Raw genomic sequence first — 25454 nt, 5'->3', positions numbered from 1 at the left:
TCAGATAATAACTAGAGAGAAGTTTTCTGAGAGATAGCTTTCTGATGTGTGACTTCATCACACAGAGTCCCACCCTTCCCTTCTTGAAACAGTTTGCTATCACTGTTGTCGTGGATTTTGCAAAGTGATATTTGGGAGCTCATTGAGGGCTATGGTGAAAAAGGAAATAACCTCAGATCAAAACTGGAAAGAAGCCTTCTGAGAAATTACACTGCGATGTGTGAATGCAACTCACAGAGTTACACGTTTCTCTTCAGTCATCAGTTTGCTAACACAGTTCTCTGAAAGTCTGCAATGGGATACTTCTTAGCGCAATGAAGCTTACGGTGACAAAGGAAATATCCTCAGATGGAAACTAGAAAGAAGCTTTCTTAGACACTTCTTGGTGATGGGTGTATTCTTCTTACAGAGTTCCACTTGTATTTCATCGATCAGTCCATTAACACTGTCTTTGAGGAACCTGAGAAGGGCTTCTTTGGATCGCATTGAGATCTACCCTGAGAAAGATAATATCATCAGAACAAAACGTGAAAGAAGCTTTCTGATAAACTTCTTTGTGATCTGGGAATTCACCTCAGAGCGTTACAGATTAGTCCACTGGAAGCAGTTTGCTAACACTCTTTTCCTGGAATCTGCAAAGTGATCTTTGGGAGCCCATAGGGTCCCATGTTGAAAAAGGAAATATCCTCAGATAATATCTAGAGGGAAGCTTTATGAGAGATTGCTTTCTGTTGTGTGACTTCATCGCACAGAATTCCACCCTTCCCTTCTTGGAACAGTTTGCTAACACTGTTGTCGTGGACTTTGGATAGTGATATTTGGGGGCTCATTGAGGGATATTGTGAAAAAGGAAATAGCCTCACATCAAAAGTGGAAAGAAGCCTTCTGAGAAACTGTATTGTGATATGTGAATGCAACTCACAGAGTTACACGTTTCTCTTCAGTGATCGGTTTGCTAACACAGTATACTGAATATCTACAGTGGGATACTTTTTAACGCGATGAAGCTTACGGTGACAATGGAAATATAATCAGATGAAAAGTAGAAAAAAGCTTTCTTAGAAACTTCTTGATGATTTGTGAATTCATCTCACAGAGGTAACCTTCAGTTGCGTGGAGCAGTCCATTAACACTGTCTTTCAGGAACCTGAGAAGGGCTACTTTGGATGGCATTGAGGCCTACGCTGATAAAGGAAATATCATCCGCTAAAAACGTGAACGAAGCTTACTGAGAAAATTCCTTGTGATCTGTGAATTCATCTCACAGTGTTAAAACTGAGTCCACAGGAAGCAGTTTGCTAACCCTCTTTTCGTGGAATCTACAAAGTGATATATGGGAGCCCACAGGGGCCCATGGTGAAAAAGGAAATATCCTCAGATAATAACTAGAGAGAAGCTTTCTGAGAGATTGCTTTCTGATGTGTGATTTCAAAACACAGAGTTCCACGGTTCCCTTCTTGGAAAAGTTTGCTAACACTGTTGTCGTGGATTCTGCCAAGTTGTATTTGGGAACTCATTGAGGGCTATGGTGAAAAAGGAAATACCCTCAGATCAAAACTGGAAAGAAGCCTTCTGAGAAACTGAATTGCGATGTGTGAATGCAACTCAAAGAGTTACACGTTTTGCTTCAGTGATCAGTTTGCTAACACAGTTTTCTTGAAATCTGAATTGGGATATCTTAGCGCAATGAAGCTTACTGTGACAAAGGAAATATCCTCAGAAGAAAACTAGAAAGAAGCTTTCTTAGAAACTTTTTCGTGATGTGTGAATTCATCTCATAGAGTTATCCTTAAGTTTCGTGGAGCAGTCCATTAACACTGTCTTTGAGGAACCTGAGAAGGGGTACTTTGGATTGCATTGAGTCCGACGCTGATAAAGGATATATCATCAGTTCAAAACGTGAAAGAAGCATTCTGAGAAACATCGTTCTGATCTGTGATATCATCTCACAGAGTTACAACGTAGTCCTCAGGAAGCACTTTGCTAACACTCTTCTCGTGGAATCTGCAAAGTGATATTTGGGAGCCCATTGGGGCCCATGGTTTAAAAGGAAATATCCTCAGATAATAACTGCAAAGAAGCTTTCTGAGAGATTCCTTTCTGTTGTGTGATTTCATCACACAGAGTTGCACCGCTCCCTTCTTGGAACAGTTTGCTAACACTGTTGTTGTGGTTTCTGCAAAGTGATATTTGGGAGCTCATGGAGGACAATGGTGAAACACGAAATATCCTCAGATCAAAACTGGAAAGAAGCCTTCTGAGAAACTGCACTGCGATATGTGACTGCAACTCACAAAGTTACACTTTCCTCTTCAGTGATCAGTTTGCTATCACAGTTTTCTTGAAATCTGCAATGGGATACTTCTTAGCGCAATGAAGCTTACTGTGACAAAGGAAATATACTCAGATGAAAACTAAAAAGAAGCTTTGTTAGACATGTCTTCGTGATGTGTAAATTCATCTCACAGAGTTACACTTAAGTTTCATGGAGCAGTCCATTAGCACTGTCTTTGAGGAACCTGAGAAGGGCTACTTTCGATCGCTTTGACGCCTACGCTGAGAAAGGAAATATCATCACTTCAAAACGTGAAAGAAACTTTCTGAGAAACTTCTTTGTGATCTGTGAATTCATCTCACAGAGTTACAACTTCGTCCTCAGGAAACAGTTTGCTAACACTCTTTTCGTGGAATCTGCAAAGTGATATTTGGGAGCCCTTTGGGGCCCAAGGTGAAACAGGAAATATTCTCAGATAATAACTAGAGAGACGCTTTCAGAGAGATTGCTTTCTGATGTGTGTCTTCATCACACAGAGTTCCACCGTTCCCTTTTTGGAACAGTTTGCTAACACTGTTGTGGATTCTGCAAAGTGATATTTGGGAGCTCATTGAGGGCTATGGTGAAAAAGGAAATATCCTCAGATCACTACTGGAAAAAAGCATTCTGAGAAACTGCATTGCGATGTGTGAAGGAAACTCACAGAGTTACACGTTTCTCTTCAGTGATCAATTTGCTTACAGAGTTTTCTGGAAATCTGCAATGGGATACTTCTTAGCGCAGTGAAGCTTATGGTGACAAAGGAAATATCCTCAGATGAAAACTAGAAAGAAGTTTCCTAGAAATTTCTTGGTGATGCGTGAATTTATCTCACAGATTTTCCCTTATGTTTCATGGAGCAGTTCATAAACACCGTCCTTGAGGAACTTTAGAAGGGCTACTTTGGATGGCATTGAGGCCTGTGCGGAGAAAGGAAATATCATCAGTTCAAAACGTGAAAGAGGCTTTCTTAGAAACTTCTCTGTGATCTGTGAATTCACCTCACAGAGGTACAACTTAGACCTCAGGAAGCAGTTTGCTAACACTCTTTTCGTGGAATCTGCCAAGTGATCTTTGGGAGCCCATGGAGGCCCATGGTGAAAAAGGAAATATCCTCAGATAATAACTGGAGAGAAGCTTTCTGAGAGATTGCTTTCTGATATATGACTTCATCACACAGAGTTCCACCCTTCCCTTCTTGAAACAGTTTGCTAACACTGTTGTTGTGGATTCTGCAAAGTGATATTTGGGAGCTCATTGAGGTCTATGGTGAAAAAGGAAATGTCCTCAGATCAAAACTGGAAAGAAGCCTTCTGAGAGACTTCATTGTGATGTGTGAATGCAACTAACAAAATTACTCGTTTCTCTTCAGTCATCATTTTTCTAACACAGTTTTCTGGAAATCTGCAATGGGATACTTCATAGCGCAATGAAGTTTATCGTGACAAAGGAAATATCCTCAGTTGAAAACTAGAAAGAAGCTTTCTTAGAAACTTCTTGGTGATGTGTGAATTCATCTCACACAGTTACACTTATGTTTCATGGAGCAGTCCATTAACACTGTCTTTGAGGAACCTGAGAAGGGCTTCTTTGGATCGCATTGAGGCCTACGCTGATAAAGGAAATATCGTCAGTTCAAAACGGGAAGAAGCTTTCTGAGAAACTTCTTTGGGATCTGTTAATTCATCTCACAGAGTTACAACTTAGTCCTCAGGAAGTAGTTTTCTAACACTGTTTTCATGGAATCTGCAAAGTGATATTTGGGAGCCTATAGGGGCCCATGGTGAAGAAGGAAATATCCTCAGAAAATAACTAGGGAGAAGCTTTCTGAGAGATTGCTTTCTGATGTGTGACTTCATCACACAGAGTTCCACCCTTCCCTTCTTGTGACAGTTTGCTAACACTGTTGTCGTGAATTCTGCAAAGTGATATTTGGGAGCTCATGGAGGGCTATGGTGAAAAAGGAAATGTCCTCAGATCAAAACTGGAAAGAAGCCTTCTGAGAAACTGCATGGCAATGTGTAAATGCACCTCACGGAGTTGCAGGTTTCTCTTCAGTCATCAGTTTGCTAACACAGTTTTCTGGAAATCTGCAATGGGATACTTCTTAGCACAATGAAGCTGACGGTGACAAAGGAAATATCCTCAGAAGAAAACTAGAAAAAAGCTTTCCTAGAAACTTCTTGGTGATGTGTGAATTCATCTCACAGAGTTACACTTACGTTTTGTGGAGCAGTCCATTAACTGTGTCTTTGAGGAACCTGAGAAAGGCTAATTTGCGTCTCATTGAGGCCTATGCTGATAAAGTAAATATCATCAGTCCAAAACGTGAAAAAAGCTTTCTGAGAAACTTCTTTGGAATCTGTTAATTCACCTCACAGAGTTACATCTTAGTCCTCAAGATGCAGTTTGCTAACAGTGTTTTCGTGGCATCTACAAAGTAATATTTGGGAACCCATTGTGGCCCAAGATACATCTTAGTCCTCTGAAATCAGTTTGTTAATACTCTTTTCGTGGAATCTGCAAAGTGATATTTGGGAGCCCATAGGGGCCCATGGTGAAAAAGGGAATATCCTCAGATAATAACTAGAGAGAAGCTTTCTGAGAGATTGCTTTCTGATGTGTGACTTCATCACACAGAGTCCCACCCTTCCCTTCTTGAAACAGTTTGCTATCACTGTTGTCGTGGATTTTGCAAAGTGATATTTGGGAGCTCATGGAGGGCTATGGTGTAAAAGGAAATATCCTCAGATCAAAACTGGAAGGAAGCCTTTTGAGAAACTGCAATGCGATGTGTGAATGCAACTCACAGAATTACACTCTTTTCCTCAGTGATCTGTTTGCTAACACAGTTTTCTTGAAATTTGCAATGGGATACTTCTTAGCGCAACAAAGCTTATGTGACTAAAGAAATATCCTCAGATAAAAATGGGAAAGAAGTTTCCTGAGAAATTGCTTTCTGATGTGTGACTTCATCTCACAGAGTTACACCACTGTTTCTTGGAGACGTTTCCTAGCACTGTTTTTGTTGATTCTGAGAGGTGGTGTTTCGGATGGGTTTGAAGAGTATAAGGACAAAGGAAATATTCTCCGAGAAAGACCGGAATGAAGTTTTCTGAGAAAGTGCTTTGTGATGTGTGAATTCATTTCACAGTGTTACACCACCCTTTCAGGAGGAGTTTGCTAGCACTCATTTTTTGGAAACTCAGGAGTGATGTCTTGGATATCGTTGAATCCCCTGGTGAATAATGAAATATCCTCAGACAAATCTGCAGAGATGACTTCTCAGAAACTTATTTGTTGTGGATGAATTCAACCCCCAGAGTTCCATCATTGTTTTCTTTGCTACCAGAGGTTTCACAGAATCTGCAGTAGGACACACGGTGGCGCACCGAGACCACAAATAACCTCATCTTCAAAAAGAAAGAGGCTTTCTGAGAAACGGCTTTGTGATGTGTGAATACAATCCACAGAGTTACAGCTTTATTTCGTGGGGCCGTGGCTAGCCCTGTTTTTGTGGAATCTGAGAACTGATATTTCGGATCCCTTTGAGGACTAGAGGGCCAAAGGAAATATCCTGCGATAAAAATGTGAAAGAAGCTTTCTGAGAAACTTCTTTGCGATCTGTGAATTCATCTCACAGAGTTACACCTTTCTCCTCAAGAAGCCGCTCGCTAAGACTGTTCTAGTGGAATTGGCAAAGGGATATCTGGGAGCCCATGGAGGGCTATGGTGAAAAAGGAAATATCCTCAGATAAAAACTGGAAAGAAGCGATATGAGAAACTGCATTGTGACACGTGAATGCAACTCACAGAACTACACTTTCCTTTTCATTGATCCGTTTGCTAACAGTGATTTCTTGAAATCTGCATTGGGATATTTCTGAGCGCCAGGAAGCTTCCGGTGACAAAGGAAATATCCTCAAATAAACACTAGAAAGTCGTGTTCTGAGAAACTTCTTTATGATATGTGAATTCATCTCACCGAATTGCAACTTTGTCTTCACGAAGCAGTTTGCTATCATTGTTTGCGTGGAATCTGCAAAGTAATATCTGGGAGGCAATTGAGGCCCACGGTGAAAAAGGAAATATCCTCAGATAATAATTAGAAAGAAGCTTTCTGAGAAATTGCTTTCTGATGTGTGAATTCATCACACAGAGTTTCACCCTTCCCTTCCTGTAACAGTTTGCTAACACTGTTGTCGTGGATTCTGCAAGATGATATTTGGGAGCACATTGAGGGCTATGGTGAAAAAGGAAATATTCTGAGATAAAAACTGGAAAGAAGCGTTCTGAGAAACTGTATTGTGATGACTGAATGTGACTCACAGAGTTACACGTTTGTCTTCAGTGATCAGTTTGCTAACACAGTTTTCTTGAAATCTGCAATGGGCTACTTCTTAGCGCAATGAAGAGGATGATGACAAAGGAAATATCCTCAGATAAAAACTAGAAAGAAGCTTTCTTAGAAACTTCTTGGTGATGTGTGAATTCATCTCACAGAGTTACACTTACGTTTCATGGAGCAGTCCATTAACACTGTCTTTGAGGAACCTGAGAAGGGCTACTTTGGATCACATTGAGGCCTACGCTGATAACGGAAATATCCTCAATAAAAACGTGAGACAGAGTAAGATGGCCGAATAGGAACAGCTCCAGTCTCCAACTCCCGGCACGAACGACACAGAAGACTGGTGATTTCTGCGTTTTCAACTGAGGTACTGGGGTCATCTTCCTGGGGAGTGCCGGACAATCGGTGCTGGTCAGCTGCTGCAGCCCGACCAGTGAGAGCTGAAGCAGGGTGAGGCTTTGCCTCACCTCCGAAGCACAAGGGGGAAGGGAATCGCTTTTCATAGCCAGGCAAACTGAGACACACAACACCTGGAATATTGGGTAATTCCCACCCCAATACTGCACTTTAAGCAAACGGGCACACCAGGAGATTATACCCAAACCTGGCCGGGAGGGTCCCACAGCCACGGAGCCTCCCTCATTGCTAGCACATCAGTCTGCGATCTAACTGCAAGGCAGCCGCGAGGCTGGGGGAGGGGCGCCGGCCATTGCTGAGGCTTAAGTAGGTAAACAAAGCCACTGGGAAGCTTGAACTGGGTGGAGCTCACAGCAGCTCAAGAAAACCTGCCTGTCTCTGTAGACTCCACCTCTGGGGACAGGGCACAGCTAAAAAACAACAGGGGAAGCAACAAAGGCCTATGCAGACCCAAATGACTCTGTCTGACAGCTTTGAAGAGAGCAGTGGATCTCCCAACATGGAGGTTGAGATCTGAGAACGGAAAGACTGCCTGCTCAAGTGGGTCCCTGACCCCTGAGTAGCCTAACTGGGAGACATCCCCCACCAGGGGCAGTCTGATACTCCACACCTCACAGGGTGGAATACACCCCTGAAAGGAAGTTTCCAAAGTGAGAATCAGAAAGGTACACTCACTGTTCAGCAATATTCTATCTTCTGCAACCTCTGCTGCTGATACCCAGGCAAACAGGGTCTGGAGTGGACCTCAAGCAATCTCCAGCAGACCTACAGCTGAGGGTCCTGACTATTAGAAGGAAAACTATCAAACAGGAAGAACACCTATACCAAAACCCCATCAGTACGTCACCATCATCAAAGACCAGAGACAGATAAAACCACAAAGATGGGGAAGAAGCAGGGCAGAAAAGCTGGAAATTCAAAAAATAAGAGCGCATCTCCCCCTGCAAAGGAGCACAGCTCATCAGCAGGAACGGATCAAAGCTGGATGGAGAATGACTTTTACAAGATGAGAGAAGAAGGCTTCAGTCCATCAAACTTCTCAGAGCTAAAGGAGGAATAACATACCCAGAGCAAAGAAACGAAAAATCTTGAAAAAAGAGTGGAAGAATTGCTAGCTAGAATAATTAATGCAGTGAAGGTCATAAATGAAATGACAGAGATGAAAACCATGATACGAGAAACACGTGACACAACCACAAGCTTCAGTAACCGACTCGATCAACTGGAAGAAAGAGCATCAGTGACTGAGGATCAAATGAATGAAATGAAGTGAGAAGAGAAACCAAAAGGAAAAAGAAGAAAAAGAAACGAACAAGGCCTGCAAGAAGTATGGGATTATGTAAAATGACCAAATCTACGTCTGATTGGGGTGCCTGAAAGTGAGGGGGAAAATGGAACCAAGTTGGAAAACACTCTTCAGGATATCATCCAGGAGAACGTCCCCAACCTAGTAGGGCAGGCCAACATTCAAATTTGGGAAATACAGAGAACACCACAAAGATACTCCTCGAGAAGAGCAACTCCAAGACTCATAACTACCAGATTCACCAAAGTTGAAATGAAGGAAAAAATCTTAAGGGCAGCCAGAGAGAAAGGTTGGGTTACCTGTGAGGAAAAGAAGGAGAGATCAGCCTGTTACTGTGTCTATATAGAAGGAAGTAGACATAAGAGACTCCATTTAGTTCTGTATTTGAAAGGCTGTTAATCTGTGACCCTATCCCCAACCTTGTCCTTGCAAGAAATATGTGCTGTAGTGACTCAAGGTTTAATGGATATTGGGCTGTGCAGGATGTGTCTTTGTTAAACAAGTACCTGAAGGCAGCTTGCTAGTTAAAAATCCTGCCCGTCCCTGGGCAATGGAACATCTCCGGGTAAAACCCATTGTGTGCTTCGTTTACTGAGCAAGGAGAAAACAGCCTTTAGGAATAAGGTGGGGCTTGCTGGAGCAATACTGCTAAAAGGTTTACGGAGATGTTTGCAAATGCATCTCAAGACACAGCATTTACCTTTAAACTTATTCATGTTACAAGGATTTTTGGTCATATGCCATACTGCTGATTTCCTCCCTACAATGATCCTATTGTACAGCCACTCCCTTATCTTTTTGATGGTAAAGATAATTATTAATAAATACTAAGGAAACTCAGAGGCCGGTGCCGGTGTGGGTCCTCGGTAACCTGAGCACGGGTCCCCTGGGCCCCGCTTTCCTTTCTCTATACTTTGTCTCTGTGTCTTATTTCTTATCTCAAGTCTCTCATTCCACCTAACAAGAAACACCCACAAGTGTGTAGGGGCAGGCCACCCCTTCAGGTTACACACAAAGGGAAGCCCATCAGATTAACAGCAGACCTCTTGGCAGAAACTCTACAAGCCAGAAGAGAGTGGGGGCCAATATTCAACATTCTTAAAGAAAATAATTTTAAACCCAGAATTTCATATCCAACCAAACTAAGTTTCATAAGTGAAGGAGAAATAAAATCCTTTACAGATAAGCAAAGGCTTAGAGATTTTGTCACCACCAGGCCTGCCTTACAAGAGACCCTGAAGGAAGCCCTAAACATGGAAAGGAACAACCAGTACCAGCCATTGCAAAAAAAAGCCAAAATGTAAAGACCATCGAGGCTAGGAAGAAACTGCAGCAATTAACGAGCAAAGTAACCAGTTAATATCATAATGGCAGGATCAAGTTCACACATAACAATATTAACCTTAAATGTTAATGGACTAAAAGCTCCATTTAAAAGACACAGACTGGCAAACTGGATCAAGAGTCAAGACCCATCAGTCTGCTGTATTCAGGAGACCCATCTCACATGCAGAGACATATATAGGCTCAAAATAAAGGGATGGAGGAAGATCTATCAAGCAAATGGAGAACAATAAAAATAGGGGTTGCAATCCTAGTCTCTGATAAAATAGACTTTAAACCATCAAAGATCAAAAGAGACAAAGAGGCCATTACATAATGGTAAAGGGATCAATTCAACAGGAAGAGCTAACTATCCTAAACATAGATGCACCCAATACAGGAGCACCCAAATTCATAAAGCAAGTCCTTAGAGACTTACAAAGAGACTTAGACTCCCATACAATAATAATGGGAGACTTCAACAATCCACTGTCAACATTAGACAGATCAACGAGACAGAAAGTTAACAAGGATATCCAGGAATTGAACTCATCTCTGCAGCAAGCGAACCTAATAGACATCTATAGAACTCTCCACCCCAAATCAACAGAATATACATTCTTCTCAGCACCACATCGCACTTATTCCAAAATTGACCACATAGTTGGAAGTAAAGCACTCCTCAGCAAATGTACAAGAACAGAAATTATAACAAACTGTCTCTCAGACCACAGTGCAATCAAACTAGAACTCAGGACTAAGAAACTCAATCAAAACTGCTAAACTACATGGAAACTGAACAACCTGCTCCTGAATGACTACTGGGTACATAATGAAATGAAGGCAGAAATAAAGATGTTCTTTGAAACCAATGAGAACAAAGATACAACATACCAGAATCTCTGGGACACATTTAAAGCAGTGTGTAGAGGGAAATTTATAGCACTAAACGCCCACAAGAGAAAGCTGGAAAAATCTAAAACTGACATTCTAACATCACAACTAAAAGAACTGGAGAAGCAAGATCAAACACTTTCAAAAGCTAGCAGACGGCAAGAAATAAGTAAGATCAGAGCAGAACTGAAGGAGATAGAGACACAAAAAAACCTCCAAAAAATCAATGAATCCAGGAGTTGGTTTTTTGAAAAAATCAACAAAATTCACAGACCGCTAGCAAGACTAATAAAGAAGAAAAGAGAGAAGAATCAAATAGACACAATAAAAAATGATAAAGGGGATATCACCACGGACCCCACAGAAATACAAACTACCATCAGAGAATATTATAAACACCTCTACGCAAATCAACTAGAAAATCTAGAAGAAATGGATAATTTCCTGGACACTTACACTCTTCCAAGACTAAACCAGGAAGAAGTTGAATCCCTGAATAGACCAATAGCAGGCTCTGAAATTGAGGCAACAATTAATAGCCTACCAACCAAAAAAATTCCAGGACCAGATGGATTCACAGCTGAATTCTACCAGAGGTACAAAGAGGAGCTTGTACCATTCCTTCTGAAACTATGGCAATCAATAGAAAAAGAGGGAATCCTCCCTAACTCATTTTATGAGGCCAACATCATCCTGATACCAAAGCCTGGCAGAGACACACACAAAAAAAGAAAATTTTAGACCAATATCCCTGATGAACATCGATGCAAAAATCCCCAATAAAATACTGGCAAAACGGATTCAGCAGCACATCAAAAAGCTTATCCACCATGATCAAGTGGGCTTCATCCCTGGGACGCAAGGCTGCTTCAACATTCGCAAATCAATAAACGTAACCCAGCATATAAACAGAACCAAACACAAGAACCACCTGATTATCTCAATAGATGCAGAAAAGGCTTTTGACAAAATTCAACAGCCCTTCATGCTAAAAACGCTCAATAAATTCGGTATTGATGGAACGTACCTCAAAATAATAAGAGCTATTTATGACAAACCCACAGCCAATATCATACTGAATGGGCAAAAACTGGAAAAATTCCCTTTGAAAACTGGCACAAGACAGGGATGCCCTCTCTCACCACTCCTATTCAACATAGTGTTGGAAGTTCTGGCTAGGGCAATCAGGCAAGAGAAAGAAATCAAGGGTATCCAGTTAGGAAAAGAAGAAGTCAAATTGTCCCTGTTTGCAGATGACATGATTGTATATTTAGAAAACCCCATTGTCTCAGCCTAAAATCTCCTTAAGCTGATAAGAAACTTCAGCAAAGTCTCAGGATACAAAATTAATGTGCAAAAATCACAAGCATTCTTATACACCAATAACAGCCAAACAGGGAGCGAAATCATGAATGAACTTCCATTCACAATTGCTTCAAAGAGAATAAAATACCTAGGAATCCAACTTACAAGGGATGTAAAGGATCTCTGCAAGGAGATCAACAAACCACTGCTCAGTGAAATAAAATAGGACACTAACAAATGGAAGAACATACCATGCTCATGGATAGGAAGAATCATAATTGTGAAAATGGCCATAATGCCCAAGGTTATTTATAGATTCAATGCCATCCCCATCAAGCTACCAATGAGTTTCTTCATAGAATTGGAAAAAACTGCTTTAAAGTTCCTATGGAACCAAGAAGGAGCCCGCATTGCCAAGACAATCCTAAGTCAAAAGAACAAAGCTGGAGGCATCACGCTACCTGACTTCAAACTATACTACAAGGCTACAGTAACCAAAATAGCATGGTACTGGTACCAAAACAGAGATATAGACCAATAGAACAGAACAGAGTCCTCAGAAATAATACCACACATCTACAGCCATCTGATCTTTGACAAACCTGAGAGAAGGAAGAAATGGGGAAAGGATTCCCTATTTAATAAATGGTGCTGGGAAAATTGGCTAGCCATAAGTAGAAAGCTGAAACTGGATCCTTTCCTTACTCCTTATACGAAAATTAATTCAAGATGGATTAAAGACTTAAATGTTAGACCTAATCCCATAAAAACCATAGAAGAAAACCTAGGTAGTACCATTCAGGACATAGGCATGGGCAAGGACTTCATGTCTAAAACACAAAAAGCAACGGCAGCAAAATCCAAAATTGACAAATGGGATATGATTAAACTAAAGAGCTTCTGCACAGCAAAAGAAACTACCACCAGAGTGACCAGGTAACCTATAGAATGGGAGAAAATTTTTGCAATCTACTCATCTGACAAAGGGCTAATATCCAGAATCTACAAAGAACTCAAACAAATTTACAAGAAAAAAACAAACAACCCCATCCAAAAGTGGGCAAAGGATATGAACAGACATTTCTCAAAAGAAGACATTCATACAGCCAACAAACACATGAAAAAATGCTCATCATCACTGGCCGTCAGAGAAATGCAAATCAAAACCACAATGAGATATCATCTCACACCATTTAGAATGGCAATCATTAAAAAGTCAGGAAACAACAGGTGTTGGAGAGGATGTGGAGAAATAGGAACACTTTTACACTGTTGGTGGGATTGTAAACTAGTTCAACCATTATAGAAAACAGTATGGCAATTCCTCAAGGATATAGATCTAGATGTACCATATGACCCAGCCATCCCACTACTGGGTATATACCCAAAGGATTATAAATCATGCTGCTATAAAGACACATGCACACGTATGTTTATTGTGGCACTATTCACAATAGCAAAGACTCGGAATCAACCCAAATGTCCATCTGTGACAGACTGGATTAAGAAAATGTGGCACATATACACCATGGAATATTATGCAGCCATAAAAAAGGATGAGTTTGCATCCTGTATAGGGACATGGATGTAGCTGGAAACCATCATTCTTAGCAAACTATCACAAGAAGAGAAAACCAAGCACCGCACGTTCTCACTCATAGGTGGGAACTGAACAATGAGACCACTTGGACTCGGGAAGGGGAACATCACACATTGGGGCCTATCATGGGGAGGGGGGATGGGGGAGGGATTGCATTGGGTGTTATACATGATATAAATGACGAATGGATGGGTGCTGACGAGTTGATGGGTGCAGCACACCAACATGGCACAAGTATACATATGTAACAAACCCGCACGTTATGCACATGTACCCTAGAACTTAAAGTATAATTAAAAAAAAAAAAAGTGAAAGAAGCTTGTGAGAAACTTCTTTGTGATCTGTGAATGCATCTCGCAGAGTTACAACTTAGTCTTCACGAAGCAGTTTGCTAAGACTTTTTTCGTGGAAACTGCAAAGGGATATTTGGGAGCCAATAGAGGCCCATGCTGAAAAGGAAATATCCTCAGATAATAACTAGAAAGAAGCTTTCTGAGAAATTGCTTTCTGATGTGTGAATTCATCACACAGAGTTTCACGCTTCCCTTCTTGTAACAGTTTGCTAGCAGTGTTGTCGTGGATTCTGCAAAGTGATATTTGAGAGCTCATGGAGGTCTATGGTGAAAAAAGAAATATCCTCAGATAAAAACTGGAAAGAAGCGTTCTGAGAAACTGCATAGTGATGTGTGAATGCAACTCACAGAGTTAGACTTTTCTCTTCAGTGATCAGTTTGCTAACACAGTTTTCTTGAAATCTGCAATGGGATACTTCTTAGTGCAATGAAGCAGAGGGTGACAAAGGAAATATCCTCAGATAAAAACTAGAAAGAAGCTTTCTTAGAAACTTCTTGGTGATGTGTGAATTCATCTCACAGAGTTACACTTACGTTTCATGGAGCAGTCCATTAACACTGTCTTTGAGGAACCTGAGAAGGGCTACTTTGGATCGCATTGAGGCCTACGATGATAAAGGAAATATCCTCAATTAAAAACGTGAAAGAAGCTTTGTGGGAAACTTCTTTGTGAACTGTGAATGCATCTCACAGTGTTACAACTTAGTCTTCACGAAGCAGTTTGCTAACACTCTTTTCGTGGAATCTGCAAAGTGATATTTGGGAGCCAATAGACGCCCATGCTGAAAAAGGAAATATCCTCAGATAATAACTAGAAAGAAGCTTTCTGAGAAATTGGTTTCTGATGTGTGAATTCATCACACAGATTTTCACCCTTCCCTTCTTGTAACAGTTTGCTAGCAGTGTTGTCGTGGATTCTGCAAAGTGGTCTTTGGGAGCTCATTGAGGTCTATGGTGAAAAAGGAAATATTCTCAGATAAAAACTGGAAAGAAGTGTTCTGAGAAACTACATTGCAATGTGTGAATGCAACTCACAGAGTTAGACTTTTCTCTTCAGTGATCAGTTTGCTAACACAGTTTTCTTGAAATCTGCAATGGGATACTTCTTAGCGCTATGCAGCTGACGGTGACAAAGGAAATATCCTCAGATAAAAAAGGGAAAGAAGCTTCCTGAGAAATTGCTTTCTGATGTGTGACTTCTTCTCACAGAGTTACACCACTATTTCTTGGAGCCGTTTCCTAGCACTGTTTTCGTGGATTCTGAGAAGTGATATTTCAGATGGGTTTGAAGAGTATAAGGACAAAGGAAATATCCTCCAAGAAAGACCGGAATGAAGCTTTCTGAGAAACTGCTTTGTGATGTGTGAATTCTTTTCACAGTGTTACACCACCCTTTCATGGAGGAGTTTGCTAGCACTCATTTTGTGGAATCTCAGAAGTGATGTCTTGGATATCGTTGAATCCCGTGGTGAATAATGAAATATCCTCAGACAAATCTGCAGAGAAGCCTTCTCAGAATCTTCTTTCTTGTGGGTGAATTCAGCTCACAGAGTTACATCACCGTTTTCATTGAGAAGCTTGGTAACAGAGTTTTCGCAGAATCTGCAATAAGATTCACGCTTGCGCTGCGAGACTACAAATAGCCTCAGCTCACAAAGAAAGACCTTTCTGAGAAACTGCTTTGTGATGTATGAATTCAACTCACTGAGTTACACCTGTATTTGTTGGAGCCGTTTGCCAGCCCTGTTTTTGTGGAATCTGAGAACTGATATTTCGGATCCTTTGAAGACTATAGGGCCATAGGAAATATCCTCCAATAAAAACAAGGAAGAAGCTTTCTGAGAATCTTCTTTGTGATCTGTGAATTCATCTCACAGAGCTACATCTCTCTCCTCACGAAGCCATTCGCTTAGACTGTTCTCGTGGAATAAACCCATCCGAAATATCAGTTCTCAGAATCCGCACACACAGTGCTACCAAACGACTCCTCGATATAGCAGTGTAACTCTGTGAGACGAAGTCACATATCAGAAAGAAATGTCTCAGAAAGTTTCTTTTACGTTTTAATCTGAGGATATTTCCTTTGTCTTCGTAAGCTTCATTGCGCTGAGAAGAATCCCATTGCAGATTTCAAGAAAACTGTGTTAGCAAACTGATCAATGAAGAGAAAAGTGTTACTCTGTGAGTTGCATTGACACATCACAATGCTGTTTCTCAGAACGCTTCTTTCCAGTTTTTATGTGAGGATATTTCCCTTTTCTGCACAGCTCTCAATGAGCTCAATGAGCTCCCAAGTGTCACTTTGCAGAATCCGTGAAAACTGTGTTAGCAAACTGCTCCAAGAAGTTGAAGGTGAAACTCTGTGTGATGAATTCACACATCAGAAAGCAATTTCTCAGAAAACTTCTTTTACGTTGTTATCTGAGGATATTTCCTTTCTCACCATAGGCCTCAATGTGCTCCCAAATATCACGTTGCAGATTCCATTAAGCAGTGCTGGCAAACTGCCTCATGAAATCTAAGTTGTAACTCTGTGAGATGAATTCACAGATCACAAAGAAGTTTCTCACAAAGCGTCTTTCACGTTTTTAATTGAGGATATTTCCTTTATCCACGTAGGCCTCAATGCGATCCAAAGTATCCCTTCACAGATTCCCCACAGACAGTGGTAATAGACTGCTTCGTGAAACGAAAGTGTATCTCTGTGTAATGAATTCACACATCACAAAGAAGTTTCTAAGAAAGCTTCTTTCTGTTTTTTCTCTGGGGATATTTCCTTTGTCAACAAAAGCTTCACTGCGCTAAGAAATATCCCATTGCAGACTTCAAGAAAACTGTGTTAACAAATGGATCGATGAAAAGAAAAATGTAACTCTGTGAGTTGCATTCACATGTCACAATGGAGTTTCTCACAACGTTTCTTTCCAGTTTTTATCTGAGGATATTTCCTTTTTCACCATAACCCTCCATGGGTTCCCAAATATCACTTTGCAAATTCCACGAGAACAGTCTTAACGAATGGCTTCATGAGGAGAAAGGTGTAACTCTGTGAGATGAATTCACAGATCACAAAGAACTTTCTCTGAAACCTTCTTTCTCCTTTTTCTCTGAGGATATTTCCTTTGTCACCGTGAACTTCATTGCGCTGAGAAGAATCCCATTGCAGATTTCAAGAAAACTGTGTTAGTAAACGGATCAATGAAGAGAAAAGTGTAACTCTGTGAGTTGCATTCACACATCACAATGCAATTTCTCAGAACGCTTCTTTCCAGTTTTCTTCTGCGGATATTTCCTTTTTCACCATAGCCCTCAGTGAGCTCCCACGCATCACTTTGCAGAATCCACGAGAACTGTGTTAGCAAACTGCTACAAGAAGGGAAAAGTGAAACTCTGTGTGATGATTTCAAACGTCAGAAAGCACTTTCTCAGAAAACTTCTTTCTAGTTATTATTTGAGGATATTTCCTCTTTCACCATAGTCCTCCTGGTGCTCCTAAATATCACTTTGCAGATTCCATGAAAACAGTGGTGCAAACAGCTTCGTGAAGTCTAAGTTGTAACTCTGTGAGATGAATTCACAGATCAGAAAGAAGTTTCTCACAAAGCTTCTTTCACTTTTTAAATTGAGGATATTTCCTTTATCAGTGTAGGCCTCCAAGCGATCCAAAGTATTCTGAGAAAGTTCTTTGTGAAAGTTCTTTGTCTATTACCATGTCTTAGTGTAATGTAGCTTATGGTGTCAAAGGAAATATCCTCAGATAAAAGCTAGAAAAAAGCTTTCTGAGAAACTGCTTTGTGATGCGTGAATTCATCTCACAGAGTTACATCTTCGTTTCATGGAGCAGTCTATTACCACTGTCTTTGGGAAATTTGAGAAGGAATACTTTGGATCGCATTGAGGCCTATCCTGATAAAGGAAATATCCTCAATTAAAAACGTGAAAGAAAATTTTTGAGAAACTTCTTTGTGATATGTGAATTCATCTCACAGAGTTACAACTCAGTCTTCATGAAACAGTTTGATAACACTGCTCTCAGGAAATCTGCCATGCGATATTTGGGAGCGCATTGAGAGCTACGGTGAAAAAGGAAATATCGTCCGATAAACACTGGAAAGAAGCGTTCTGAGAAACTGCATTGTGACGTGCGAATGCAACTCACAGAGTTACACTTTTTTTTTCATTGACCAGTTTTCTAACAGTTTTCTTGAAATCTGCATTGGGAGTTTTCTTTGTGCAATGAAACTTACCGTGACAAAGGAAATATCCTCAGATTAAAACTAGAAAGAAGATTTCTGAGATACTGTTTTGTGATGCGTGAATTCATCTCACAGAGTTACACTTTTGATTCATGGAGCAGTCTATTACCAGTGTCTTTTTGTAATCCTAGAGGGGATACTTTGAATCGCAGTGAGGCCTATCCTGATAAAGGAAATATACTCTATGAAAACCGTGAAGGAAGCTTTCAGAGAAACTTCTATGTGATATGTGAATTCATCTCAGAGAGTTAAAACTCAGTCTTCCTGAAGCAGCTTGCAAACACCACTTTCTTTTTTTTTTTTTTTTGTTTTTTTCTCTACTTGCTGGGAACAAGAAAGATAAGATGACTTCTGGAAACTATTTATTACGAAAAATGAATTTTCATTATGTAGCAAATTACACTGCAGAAGTATTACAAAGAATTCTCATAGACATGGTATATTAAATTGCAAATCAATAATCATACATAGCCAATTAAAAAATATCTTTGTTGATATCTTTCAGAACCTGGGAAATAATTTTCTGACTTTCTAATTTTTTTTAACTTAATTTTATTATTATTATACTTTAAGTTCTAGGGTACATGTGCATAAAGTGCAGGTTTGTTACATATGTATACTTGTGCCATGTTGGTGTGCTGCACCCATCAACTCGTCAGCATCCATCAACTCATCAGCACCCATCAACTCGTCATTTACGTCAGGTAAAACTCCCAATGCAATCCCTCCCCCCTCCGCCCACCCCATGATAGGCCCTGGTGTGTGATGTTCCCCTTCCCGAGTCCAACTGATCTCATTGTTCAGTTCCCACCTATGAGTGAGAACATGCGGTGCCACATTCGGGGAATCTGCAAAGCGATATTTGGGAGCACATTGAGGGCTACGGTGAAAAAGGAAATATCGTTAGATAAAAACTGGAAAGAAGCATTGTGACAACCTGCATAGTGACATGTGAATGCAACTCACAGAGTTACACTTTTATTTTCATTGATCAGTTTGCTAACACTGTTTTCCTGAAATCTTCAATGTGATATTTCATAGTGTAATGAAGCTTAAAGTGACAAAGGAAATATCCTAGGATAAAAACTAGAAAGAAGCTTTCTGAAAACCTGCTTTGTGATGTGTGAATTCATCTCACAGAGTTACACTTTCATTTGTTAGAACAGTGTTTTACCACTGTCTTTGGGGAAACTGAAAAGGGATAATTTGGATGGCATTGAGGCCTATCCTGATAAAGGCAATTCCCCAAATAAAAACGTGAAAGAACCTTTCTGGGAAACTTCTTTGTGATATGTGAATTCGTCTTACAGAGGCACAACTCAGTCTTCATGAAGCAGTTTGCTAACACTACTTTCGTGGAATCTGCAAAGCGATATTAGACAGCACATTGAGGACTATGGTGAAAAAGGAAATATCGTCAGATAAAAACTGGAAAGAAGCGTTCTGAGAAACTGCATGGTGACATGTGAATGAAACTCACAGAGTTACACTTTTCTTCTCATCGATAAGTTTGCTAACAGTGTTTTCTTGAAATCTGCAATGGGATATTTCTTAGTGCGAAGAGGTTTATGGTGACAAAGGAAATATCCCCAGAAAAAAAGAGAAAGAAGCTTTCTGAGAAACTGCTTTTTGATGTGTGAATTCATCTCACAGAGTTACACTTCCGTTTCATGGAGCAGTCTATTACCACTGTCTTTGGGGAATCTGTGGAGGGATACTTTGGATCACATTGAGGTGTATCCTGATAAAGGAAATATCTTCAATTAAAAATGTTAAAGAACCTTTCTGAGAAACTTCTTCGTGATCTGTGAATTCATCTCACAGAGTTACAACTCATTCTTCATGAAGCATTTTGCTAACACTACCTTCGGGGAATCTGCAAGGCGACATTTGGGAGCACATTGAGAGGTATGGTGAAAAAGGAAATATCGTCAGGTAAAAACTGGAATGAAGCATTCTGAGAAACTGCATTGTGACATGTGATGCAATTCACAGAGTTACACTTTTCCTTTCATTGATCAGTTTGCTAACACTGTTTTCCTGAAAACTACTATGGGATATTCCTTAGTGCAATGAAGCTTAAGTTGACAAAGTAAATATCCTCAGATAAAAACCCGAAAGAAGCTTGCGGAAAAACTGCTTTATGATGTGTGAATTCATCTCACAAATTACACTTTCATTTCATGGAGCAGTCTACTACCACTGTTTCTGGGAAATCTGAGAAGGGATACTTTGGATCACATTGAGGCGTATCCTGATAAAGGATATATCCTCAATTAAAAATGTTAAAGAACCTTTCTGAGAAACTTCTTTGTGATATATGAATTCACCTCACAGAGTTACAACTCAGTCTTCATGAAGCAGTTTGCTAACACTACTTTCTGGGAGTCTGCAATGCGATATTCGGGAGCCCTTTGAGGGCTATGGTGAAAAAGGAATTATCGTCAGATAAAAACTGGGAAGAAGCAACTGCATTGTGACACGTGAATCAACTCACAGAGTTAAACTTTTCTTTTCATTGATCAGTTTGCTAACAGTGTTTTCTTGAAATCTGCAATGGGATATTTCTTAGTGCAATGAAGCTTACGGTGACAAGGGAAGTATCCTCAGAAAAAAACTGGAAAGAAGTTTTCTGAGAGACTGCTTTGTGATGTGGGAATTCATCTAAAAGAGTTGCGCTTTCGTTTCATGGGGGAGTCTATTACCACTGACTTTGGGGAATCTGAGAAGGGATACTTTGGATCACATTGAGGTCTACCCTTATAAAGGAAATATCCTCAATTAAAAATGTGAAAGAAACATTCTGAGAAACTTCTTTGTGATCTGTGAATTCATCTCACAGAGTTATAATTCAGTCTTCATGAAGCAGTTTGCTAACACTACTTTCGGGGAATCCGCAAAGCTTTATTTTGGAGCTCATTAAGTGCTATTGTGAAAAAGGAAATATCGTCAGATAAAAACTAGAAAGAAGCCTTCTGAGAAACTGTATTGTGACACGTGAATGCAACTCACAGAGTTACACTTTTATTTTCATTGATCAGTTTGTTACCACTCTTTTCTTGAAATCTGCAATGATATATTTCTTAGTGCAATGAAGCATAAAGTGGCAAAAAAAAATCCTCAGATAAAAACAAGAAAGAAGCTTTCTGAGAAACTGCTTTGCGATGTGTGAATTCATCTCACAGAGTTACACTTTCGCTCCTGGGAGCAGTCTATAACCACTGTACTTGGGGAATCCCAGAAGGGATACTTTGCATCGCATCGTGGCCTATCCGGATAAAGGAAATATCCTCAATTAAAAAAGTGAAAGAAGCTTTCTGAGAAACTGCTTTGTGATATGTGAATTCGTCTCACAGAGTTACAGCTCACTCTTCATGAAGCAGTTTGCTAACACCACTTTACAGGAATCTGCAAAGCGATATTTGGGAGATCATTGAGGGCTATGGTGAAAAAGAAAATATCGTCAAATAAAAAAAGAAAAGAAGCGTTCTGAGAAACTGCAGGGTGACACGTAAATGCAACTCTCAGAGTTACATTTTTCTTTTCATTGGCCAGTTTGCTAACACTGTTTTCTTGAAATCTGCAATGGTATATTTCTTAGTGCAATGAAGCTTATGGTGACAAAGGAAATATCCTAAAGAAAAAAACGAGAAACAAGCTCTCTGAGAAACTGCTTTTTGATGTGTGAATTCGTCTCACAGAGTTACACTTCCGTTTCATGGAGCAGTCTATTACCACTGTCTTTGGGGAATCTGAGGAGGTATACTTTGTATCGCATTGAGGCGTATCCTGATAAAGGAAATATCCTCAATTAAAAATGTTAAAGAACCTTTCTGAGAAACTTCTTCGTGATCCGTGAATTCATCTCACAGAGTTACAACTCATTCTTCATGAAGCATTTTGCTAACACTACTTTCGGGGAATCTGCAAGGCGATATTTGGGAGCGCATTGAGGGGTATGGTGAAAAAGGAAATATTGTCAGATAAAAACTGGAAAGACGCGTTCTGAGAAACTGCATTGTGACATGTGATGCAACTCACAGGGTTACACTTTTCCTTTCATTGATCAGTTTGCTAACACTGCTTTCCTGAAAACTACTATGGGATATTCCTTAGTGCAATGAAGCTTAAGTTGACAAAGTAAATATCTCAGATAAAAACCCGAAAGAAGCTTGTGGAAAAACTGCTTTATGATGTGTGAATTCATCTCACAAAATTACACTTTCATTTCATGGAGCAGTCTACTACCACTGTTTCTGGGAAATCTGAGAAGGGATACTTTGGATCACATTGAGGCATATCCTGATAAAGGGAATATCCTCAATTAAAAATGTTAAAGAACCTTTCTGAGAAACTTCTTCATGATATGTGAAATCACCTCACAGAGTTACAACTCAGTCTTCATGAAGCAGTTTGCTAGCACTACTTTCTGGGAGTCTGCAACGCAATATTTGGGAGTGCTTTGAGGGCTATGGTGAAAAAGGAAATATCATCAGATAAAGACTGGAAAGAAGCGTTCTGAGAAACTGCACTGTGATATGTGAATGCATCTCACAGAATTACACTTTTCCTTTCATTGTTCAGTTTGCTAACACTGTTTTCTTGATGTCTGAAATGGGATATTTCTTAGTGCAATGAAGCTTACTGTGACAAAGGAAATATCCTCAGATAAAAACTAAACAGAAGCTTTCTGCAAAATTGCTTTGTGATGTGTGAATTCATCTCAGAGAGTTACACTTTCGTTTCATGAAGCAATCTATTACCACTGTCTCTGGGGAGTCTGAGAAGGGAAACTTCAGATCGCATTGAGACCTACCCTGATAAAGGAAATAACCTCAATTTAAAAAGTGAAAGAAACTTTCTGAGGAACTTCTTTGTGATATGTGAATTCATCTCACAGAGTTACAGCTCAGTCTTCATGAAACAGTTTGATAACACTGCTGTCGGGAATTCTTCAAAGCGATATTTGGGAGCACATTGAACGCTACGGTGAAAAAGGAAATATCGTGCGATAAACACTGGAAAGAAGCATTCTGAGAAACTACATTGTGACGTGTGAATGCAACTCACAGAGTTACACTTTTTTTTCATTGATCAGTTTGCTATCACTGTTTTCTTGAAATCTGCAATGGGATACTTCTTGGTGCATTGTAGCTTATGGTGACAAAGGAAATATCCTCAGATAAAAACTAGAAAGAAGACTTCTGAGATACTGTTTTGTGATGCATGAATTCATCTCACAGAGTTAAACTTTCGATTCATGGAGCAGCCTATTAGCACTGTCTTTTTGGAATCTGAGAAGGGATACTTTGGATCACATTGAAGCCTATCCTGATAAAGGAAGTATTCTCAATTAAAAACGTGAAAGAAACTTTCTGAGAAATTTCTTTGTGATATGTGAATTCATCTCACACAGTTGCAACTCAGTCTTCATGTAGCGGTTTGCTAACACTACTTTCGGGGAAACTGCAAAGAGATATGTGGGAGCACATTGAGGGCTATGGTGAAAAAGGAAATATCATCAGATAAAGACTGGAAAGAAGTGTTCTGAGAAACTGCACTGTGACATGTGAATGCATCTCACAGAGTTACACTTTTCTTTTCATTGATCAGTCTCCTAACACTGCTTTCTTAAAATCTTCAATGGGTATTTCTTAGTGCAATGAAGCTTATGATGACAAAGGAAATATCCTCAGATAATAACTAGAAAAAAGCTTTTTGAGAAACTGCTTTGTGATGCGTGAATTCATCTCACAGAGTTACACCTTCGTTTCATGGAGCAGTCTATTACCACTGTCTTTGGGAAATTTGAGAAGGGATACTTTGGATCGCATTGAGGCCTATCCTGATAAGAAAATATCCTCAATTAAAAACATGAAAGAAGATACTTGAGAAACTTCTTTGTGATATGTGAATTCATCTCACAGAGTTACAACTCAGTCTTCATGAAGCAGTTTGCTAACACTACTTTCGGGGAATCTGCAAAGCTATATTTGGGAGATCATTGAGGCTGTGGTGAAAAAGGTAATATCGTTAGATAAAAACTTGAAAGAAGCGTTCGTAGAACTGCATTGTGACATGTGAATGTAACTCACAGAGTTACACTTTTATTTTCATTGATCAATTTGTTAACACTCTTTTCTTGAAATCTGCAATGGGATATTTCTTAGTGCAATGACGCTTAAGGTGGCAAAAACAATCTTCAGATAAAAACAAGAAAGAAGCTTTCTGAGAAACAGCTTTGTGATGCGTGAATTCATCTCACAGAGTTACACTTTCGCTTCTGGGAGCAGTCTATTACCACTGTACTTGGGGAATCCGAGAAGGGATACTTTGCATCGCATAGTGGCCTACCCTGCTAAAGGAAATGTCCTCAATTTAAAAAGTGAGAGAAGCTTTCTGAGAAACTACTTTGTGATATGCGAATTCCTCTCACAGAGTTACAGCTCAGTCTTCATGAAGCAGTTTGCTAACACCACTTTCTGGGAATCCGCATAGCGATATTTGGGAGCGCATTAAGGACTATGGTGAAAAAGGAAATACCGTCAGATAAAAAAGGAAAAGAAGCGTTCTGAGAAACTGCAGTGTGACATGTGAATGCAACTCTCAGAGTTACATTTTTCTTTTCATTGATCAGTTTGCTAACACTGTTTTCTTGAAATCTGCAATGGGATATTTCTTAGTGCAATGAAGCTTACGGTGAAAAAGGAAATATCCTCGGATAAAACTAGAAAGAAGCTTTCTGAGAAACTGCTTTGTGATGTGTGAATTAATCTCACAGAGTTACACTTTCGTTTCACGGAACAGTCTATTACCACTGTCATTGGGTAATCTGAGAAAGGATATTTGTATTGCATTGAGGTCTACCCTGATAAGGGAAATACCCTTAATTAAAAACGTGATAGAAACTTTCTAGAAATTTCTTTGTGATATGTGAATTCATCTCACAGAGTTAAAACTCAGTCTTCATAAAACAGTTTGCTAACACTGCTTTCGGGCAACCTGCAAAGCGATATTTGGGAACGCATTGAGGGCTACGGTGAAAAAGGAAATATTGTCAGATAAACACTGGAAAGAAGCGTTCTGAGAAACTGCATTGTAATATTTGAATGCCACTCACAGGGTTACACTTTTCCTTTCATTGATCAGTTTGCTATCACTGTTTTCCTGAAATCTGCAATGGGATATTTCTTAGTGCAATGATGGTTAAGTTGGCAAAGTAAGTATCCTCAGATAAAAATTAGAAATAAGATTTCTGAGATACAGCTTTGTGGTGTGGGAATTCATCTCAAAGTGTTGCTCTTTCACTTCATGGGACAGTCTATTAGAACTGAC

Source organism: Rhinopithecus roxellana, chromosome 15, assembly GCF_007565055.1.
Source record: "Rhinopithecus roxellana isolate Shanxi Qingling chromosome 15, ASM756505v1, whole genome shotgun sequence".
NCBI classification, from domain to species: Eukaryota; Metazoa; Chordata; class Mammalia; order Primates; family Cercopithecidae; genus Rhinopithecus; species Rhinopithecus roxellana.
The sequence above is the reverse complement of the archived record's forward strand: the minus strand, read 5'-3'. Positions refer to the sequence as shown.